Raw genomic sequence first — 8,604 nt, forward strand, 5'->3', positions numbered from 1 at the left:
TGGAACCTTTGAGCTTCCCCCACCGGGGTTCAATCCGTTGCGAGCACAGGTATGGACCTGGCCAATCAGGATAGGGTAGGGTTACAGCCCATAAACCGGAGCAGTGTGACCAATCACAAGGAGAGACTGGCGCTAAAGGGGCGGACAGAATGAACCAATCAGTCTTTAGCTTGGGGGGCGTGTTGGACTTTGGTGGGAGCTTTAGTTTGGGGTCCTGGTTCTAAACTTATTCGTTCTCTCGAGTAGTTAGGGGTCTTCCTGGCACTGCTCTGGGCTCTTAGGATCGCCAACTCCTCGACGGAGCTCGGGGGAAGATGCAGGGGATAGGGGACTGTTGCACCCATAGTTCACAAGTCCGCCAACCTGATACCCATGGAACCAGAAACCACTATTAATCGGGAGCAATCAAATAAGTCTTTTTGGAAGAATAAAGACAATTAGAAGGAAAAAAACACTATATTATTTCTAAATGCATTTTTATTTGTTTCATTAACTATTTCTCAATTACATGTAAAAACATTTTAAGATTTTTTTTTATTTTGATTTCCAAGTTCTCTTCCTACTCTACCCTCCTTGAGAAGACAAGCAATATATCATATTTGTAAAGTCATACAAAATATTTCCATATTAGCCATGTTGCAAAACACAAAAAAGCAAGAAAAATAAAGAAAACAAAGCATGGTTCAATCTGCATTCAGAGTTCAGTTCTTTCTCTGAAGTTGGATAGCACTTTTCATCAACTATATTATTGTTAAAATAAAATTTCATTATCCCTCAGACTAAACTCCTACACCTATATCCACAGACCTGTTTGTGAGAACTGGTTCCTTATGAGGGCAGCTAGCTAGCAGAATGAATAGAACACTGGAACTGGAGTCAGGAAGACCTGAGTTATAAATCCAGCTTTAAAAAATAGCTGTGTGATCTAGGATATCTCATTATCCCACAAGATTGAATCTGCTTCAGGGGATTTAAGGAAGGGGCCTATCCCAGTCTTTTCATTTCCCACCAACTACACTACTTTGGTCTTTCTTTGGATTTCTCCATCATGTTTCATCATTCAGACTACGTTCCCACACCCTCTTCCTTTGTCACTCTCAACTTTTGAGCTTCCTTTTCTGTGTAGTGTTTTCCCTCATTAAATTATAAACACCTTGGGGCAACCAGGTAGCACAGTGAGTAAGAGCACTGGCTCCAGTGTCGGGATGACCTGGGGATCGAATCCCGGGCTCAGACACTTAGCACGCACCCAGAAACACCTGGCCGTGTAACCTTGAGCAAGTTACTTAACCCCAATTGCTTTTAAAAAAAAAATTATAAACTCCTTCCTTCAAGAAATCCTCAAGGGAAATTTCCCTGATGTTTTAGAACCAGAGGGCAAAATAGAGGTTGAAAGAATCCACCAATCACCTCCTGAAAAAGATCCCAAAAAGAAAAATCCTAGGAATATTATAGCCAGGTTCCAGAATTCCCAGATCAAGGAGAAAATATTATAAGCAGCCAGGAAGAAACAATTTGAATATTGTGGAAACACAATCAGGATAACACAGGATCTGGCAGCTTCTACACTGAGGGATCAAAGGGCTTGGAATATGATATTCTGGAGGGCAAAGGAACTGGGATTAAAACCTACCCAGCAAAAATGAGTTATCATGTTTCAAAGGAAAATATAGTCATTCAGTGGAATAGAGGCATTCTTGATGAAAAAACCAGAGTTAAATAGAAAATTAGACATTCAGATACAAGAAGCAAGAGAAGCATGAGAAGGTAAACAGGGAAAAGAAATCATAAGGAACTTATCAAAGTTGAACTATTTACATCCCTACGTGGAAAAATGATAATTGTAACTTATGAAACTTTTCTCAGTATGAGAATAATTGAAGGGAATAGAAATGTGTGTATACATATATATGTATATATATATGCACACATACATATATATATATGTCTATATAGGAGGGCATATGGGTGTATGAATACATATGTAAATGTATATATGTGTACAGGTATACATAGAGGCACAGGACCAATTTAATGAGAAGGGATGATACTTAAAAGGTGAAATTAAGAGGTGAGAGAGGAATATAATGAGAGGAGATGGTGAGAGACAGAATGGAGTAAACTATCTCATATAGAAGAGGCAATGGAAAATGGTTACAATGGGGGGGAAGAACAGGAAGGCAAAAAGGAATGTATTGTATGGTGATCAAATGTGAATGAAAATAGCTATTTTCAGCTGTGACAAATGAAAAGTTCAAGAGACAATTTCTGGGTAGTTAATCATTTTATTAATTATGGCTAGTAATAAAAACATTCCATTTGCCCTTCTTCTGTGGATGTAACAAAGATGTGAAAGACTCCTGCCCTCAAGGCAACTTACAGTCTTTCCAGGTCAGCATCCTTTTGCCCCCTTTTCACAAAAGCAATTGGAAACATTCCTTCACATCCTGCCCTCAGACACTTTCCTTCATACTCCTCAGACAGCTCTGACTTAGTTTGGACTTTATTAATAAAACGGTGGTTGTTTGACTTTCTCTTATAAACAAAGCCCCCTCATGGAGGCTTCTTGATGCTTATATACCCTTGGAAGAGTGGGTGTGGGTTCCCACAATCAACTCTGATTGGTTAACAATAAGTAAGAATGAATATCATAATGAGAAGTGGGCCTATTTGAATGAGGGGCTGGGTATGTGACCCTGATTATGCCACTCATGGACATAGACTCATTCCAAGCCAGCTTACTCCTCCTGACTGGGCAATCTAGAAAAAGGGGTCTACCCCCAACCTGAACCTGTCTGAGTAGAACACAATGGGCTGGAATTCACCTATATTAGATTCTCTTTGTAAGGTTTTCTAGTTGGGTGGGATAAGAATTTCACCTAGATAAAATGGTCTGGGGGGGGAATGTGGTGGCAAATTTTGTGGCAAGGTTAGAAATCTCCTTGAGAGACTCAACATTAATTGAGGAAATAGAAAAGGAAAAAATCTTAATCTCAATTAATAACTGGTTATTTATATAAGAGAAAAAAATCACTTCTTTCACAGAAATATGATACAAGGACTGAAGGACTTAAAATGAAAAATGCTATCCACCTAAAGAGAAAGAACTAATGAAGTCTGAATGCAGATCAAAGCATATTTTTTAACTTTATTTTTCTTATTTTTTTTTGTTCTGTGTTTTCTTTCATGACATGGCCAATATGGAAATATATTTTGCATGACTGCATAGATAGATAGATAGATAGATAGATAGATAGATAGATAGATAGATAGATAGATAGATAGATAGGTAGGTAGGTAGGTAGGTAGGTAGGTAGGTAGGTAGGTAGGTAGGTACGTAGGTAGGTAGGTAGATAGATAGATATAATCTATACCAAATTGTCTGCCTTCTCAAGGAGGAGTAAGGGGAGGGAGGGAAAGAATTTGAAACTCAAAGTTTTGAAAAATGAATGCTAACAATTGTTTTTACATGTAATTGGAAAAAATAAAATATATAAAATATAAAATTTAAAAATATATATAGCATACTCCAAGGTCCAAATGGTCCCAAGACTCACGCTCTGCAGAAAGAGGGAGCAAAGAGAGTAAGGATCCAGGACAGAGGGCTCTTCTCAGGGTTAAGGGAAAGGGTCTTATCTCACACCAGGGAAGAGAGGGTTTCTACTAATTCCCCCATTATCAAATATGTTGTGTTCACTACACTTACTAAGAAAAGAAAAATCGATTCAAGTTTTAAGGAAGTTTGGGGTTTTTTATTTCTTTAATAAGAAGTGTTGACATTTAAATGGAAAGAACAAAATTAAGATAAACTCTATGTAATTATAATGATCAGGAAAATTAACTCGGGAAAAGAGTTGAAAAAAGACACATCCTTCCTCTTTTTCGCCAAGGTTGGGGACTGGCGGTTGTTCAATCCTGCATGTACCATCATCAGACTAAGTTGATGTGTTGGCTTGTTTTACTTAACTTTTTTATTTCTTTTTGTTCTTTGTTTCTCGAGATACCTCAAAGGATAGGGGAAGGTGGCATTCGAAATCAAGGGGGCATAAAAATACAGGAGAGGTGGGGCAGCTAGGTGGCACAGTGAATAGAGCACCAACCCTGGAGTCAGAAGGACCTGAGTTCAAATTCAGCCTCAGCCACTTCACACACACACAAAAAAAAACTAGCCGTATGACCGTGGACAAGTCACTTAACCCCAATTGTCCTACCTTCCCCTCCAAAAAAAAAACAAACCAGGAGAAGCACCATGGCATTGGGAGCCAAGTTAACCTCAGAGTCAGGGAAACCTGAATTCAAATCCCACTTCTGATATATCCTGGTTTTGTTACTTTCAACAAATCACTTAACCTCTCAGTGCTGCAGAAAACTCTAAATTGCAGAGAAGGTATTGGTAGAGGAAATTTCTTCCCCTGGGAGTTCCCTATACCAAGAAAAATCACAGATCTACAGCCTTTCAATTTTTCAGAAATAAGCCCTAAAAAGTTTTATGTTAATCCACTGTTAATCTGAACATTCAATTAAGCAGTATATTCCCCACCAAATTCTTCAGGCATTCTAGTTGAGATTTTACTAAAAACAGTCTGTCCATAAATATATATACATATATATATATATATATATATATATATATATATATATATATATATATTAAGCACCCACTCTACGTCAGGCACTGAAGATACCAAGAAAGTTAGACAATCTTTGCCTTCAAGGAGCTTACATTTAATGGGAAAAACAACATGCAGACAAATTTACTCAACAGAAGGAAAATACTAGAATTAAGGAATTGGGAAAGGTTCCCTGTAGAAGGAGGTGGGAGTTTATCAATAAGTGGAGATGAAGGCATTCTAGGCATGGGGACCAGTCATAGAGAATGCTCAGAGTAGGGAGACTGAGAGTCTTACTTGAGGAACAGCTCTGGATCATGGAGGGAAGGGTAGAGGAGGTATGCAGGAAGAGCAGAGGGGTGCAGTGGAAAGAAAGTCCACCAATCTGGGACTGAGAGATCTGAGAGCCCAGGTCTGCGTCTTGTTTTTTATGTAATCTGTGACAAATCACTTCCCCTCAAAGGACCACCATTTCCCCATCTTAAAATGAAGGGGTCCCTAAAGTCTCTTCTAATTCTCACATTTTATATTCTCAAGTTGTTTCCAACTGTAGTATTCCTTGACTTAGGGTAAAGAACTCTAGAAAGAAATTTTTAAAAATATGATATCTGCCTTCTAACAGCTTATGATTTAATTGAAAGGAAAAAAAACCAGGACAAATGTTATACTCTCCCTTTTCCCCAAGTACTAACAAGATTAACATAACTGGAACAGTTAATTCTTTCTTTCCTTTTTTTTTTTGAGGCAATGCCAAGGGTCACACAGCTAGCAAATAAGTGTTTGAGGTCACATTTGAACTCAGGTCTTGACTCTAGGACTGATGCTCTATCCCCTGAGACACCTAGATGCCCCTGGAATAGTTAAGTCTTATGCCCTAGGTCTTAGCCATCAGAACCTCATTCATTCCCAAGTCCTTAAGAAATCTGAAGCCAAGTTTTCTCTGAGGGTCTCAGATAGGTAGAGAGAGACTTGACCTCCCCATAGGAACATTGCTTTGCAATAGTTGCCTACCTGTCAGATTCCTAACTGCCCTACGACTTCAGTTCCACAAAGAATTCCTTAAATAACCAGGATCTATTGCTTCCACAACAATGCCTACAAATAGGGTCCCTTCCATATGCACAAAAATATTTATAGCAGCTCTTTTCGTGGTGGCAAAGAATTGGAAATCAAGGGGATGCCCATCAATTGGGGAATGGCTAAACAAGCTGTGGTATATGAATGCAATGGAATACTATTGTGCTATAAGAAATGAGGAGCAGATGGATTTCATAATTACATGGAGAGACTTATATAAACTGATGCTGAGGAGAGTAGAACCAGAGCTCTGTACACAATTACAGACACATCGTATCTGTGATGACTAATTTTTATAGACTAGGTTCTTCTCAGCAATGCAAGGTTATACGACAACTCCAAAAGACTCATGATGGAAAGGGATATCCACAACCAGAGAAAGAACTAGAGTCTGAATGAAGATTGAAGCAAATTACTTGCTCTCTCTTTTGTTGTTTTGTTCCTTCTTTCTCGTTGTTCATTCCATTGGTTATAAGTCTTCTTTACGACTTGACTAATGTTTAGTGTGAAGGTATTTGTAGAACCTTTATGGGATTGCATGATGGCATGGGGGGGGCAGGGTAGGGAGGGTTGAGAAGGGAAAAGAAAGGGATGGAAGAAAATTTGGAACTCAAGGGATTGTGGAAGTGAATGCTGTAAACTAAAAGCAAGTAAATAAAAAAATAAAATAGGGTTCTTTCTCATCATCAAATGCTGGTGATGACAAAATAAAATGTAGGAATCCTAGAATATCAGTGCTGGAATGTGCATCAAAAATCATTAGCTTTCCAGCTTCTTCAGTGGGGATTGTACCAGCAAGTCGTTTAACTTAGCCAAACTTGTTTTCTTCTCCTTATAGGGGGATAGTACTTGTAATTGGGTAACTAGGTGGCACAATGGATAGTGTGCCAGGCCTAGAGTCAGGAAGACTCATCTTCTTGAGTTCAAATCTGCCTCAGACACTTAGTAGCTGTGTGACCCTGGGCAAGTCACTTGACTGCCTTAATCCATCTGAGAAAGAAATGGCAAACCACTCCAGTATCTCTGCCAAGAAAATTCCAAATGACACAACTGAACAATAAACTTTAAAGTACTATTTAAATGTTAGTAATTACTGTTCTAGTACCTACAGATCTTCAAATAGCTGGCCATTCCTTAAGTTCCTGCTCAGTCCTTTACACATATGCCTAAGTCCTCTATACCCCCCAAATCTCTCAGTTGTTGTCTCCCCTCCAGTATGAAACCCTCCACAACCTTTCCAAAGATCAGAAAGTTATCACTTTCGACTTCCTCTCCTGCACAGGATTGGTACAAAACAGTGAAGCTCCTTTAGTTTAGTGGATTGTGTCATTCCAGTTTGTATTCAAGGCTAAGGGCCTTACACCCAGTAAGCAGGAGTGTGCAGAATGGCTAAAACTAGTTGTGGGACATGAATGTCATGGCATATTACTATGTCTTAGGCAACGATGATTGTGAATGCAAAGAAACAAGGGAAGACTTTCATGAACTGAACGCAAAGTGAAGTAAGAAGAACCAGTAAAACAATCTACACAATGATTACGACAGGGGAAAAAAAAACAGCAAAGCAATCAAAACTGAATACTGCAAAATCTTAATGTCCAAGCTTGACCTCAAAGAATATATCTGAGAAGACAACTCTCTCCCTCACTTCTTTGCAGAGATGAAGGACTAGTTACTGGACCACACATATCTTAGATTTCTCAGTGTTGGTTTTGCTAAACTTTTCTATCCCTGTTTCATTCCTTGTTAAAAAAAAAAAAAGATAACTCTCTAGGAGGGGCACATTAGGAAAGGTAGGCAATACAAAAACAACAACCCTCAATAATTTTTTTTAAGTCCTGAAGACCATTGTGCCTACGAGGGCAAAGGACAACCTTTCACCTGTGGAATTTGCAAAGAGTTAAGTTGGCATTGGCTAATTCAAGTGAAAGGTCAGTCAGGCTTCCAAACAATGACTACACACCTAAAGTACTTCCTTATTATTGTTCCAACTGGGTGACAGCAGAAGCTTTAAGAGAAAGGATAGTCATCATACACAGAACAAGGGCTCTCATTCATTCCCTTTCTGCCATGGGTTCCCCACGTACTCCTGAACCTACCACTGAATGGCTGTGACTCTATGTGATCTAGAAGTACCATTCCAGTGAAAAAGTTATGTCTACAATCTCTGAAAAATGGAAAATGAAATACACCACCTACTGTTATCAGCACAGCCCAGATCTCCTGGGCTAAAAGATGATAAATTACTGTAGAAAGGAGTATTCATTACTTTGGTAGCACACAGCTACCTGGTTCTTATGGAGTAGAGGTTTCTTATGCTGTGGGCTGGAATTTGCTAGTCTAAGTTTTGTTGTTCAGTCTTGTCCCACTCTTTGTGACCCTATCTGGGGATTTTTGATAGACATTACAGTGATTTGCCATTTCCTTCTCTAGCACATTTCATATATGAGGAAACTAAGGCAGACAATGTTAAATGATTTGTCCAGGGTCACACAGCAATAAGTGTCTGAGGCTGGATTTGTACTCAGGTCTTTCTGATCCTAAGCCCAACACTATTCACTTGCCACTTAGCTGCCCTAGAGTATGTTTAGGGGCACAATAAAATATATGCACCTAGGTCACTTCATCACATCTTTACTATATTTCAAGTTGCCTAATAGACCTAGTTTTCTTTGGCTAGGGAAAAATCCACTTGCCTAGCCACAGAGGGTAGATACTCGAGATCCAATGCAATTGCAATGATGGGAAAAAATAATAAAACATAAATAATAAAAATAAATAAAAGCAGCAGTCTAGTAGAGTCAAAAGAGCACATGCCTGTAGACAAGGAATCTACATTCTAGTTCTGCAACTTATCAGCTGTATGATTTTAAGTAAAACACTGTCCCTCTCTAGGCCTCAGTTTCCATATTGCATA

This window comes from Petaurus breviceps, unplaced genomic scaffold (genome assembly GCF_028583685.1).
Source record: "Petaurus breviceps papuanus isolate PSGF00001 unplaced genomic scaffold, PetGlider_PUasm1.0 90779, whole genome shotgun sequence".
Taxonomy (NCBI): domain Eukaryota; kingdom Metazoa; phylum Chordata; class Mammalia; order Diprotodontia; family Petauridae; genus Petaurus; species Petaurus breviceps.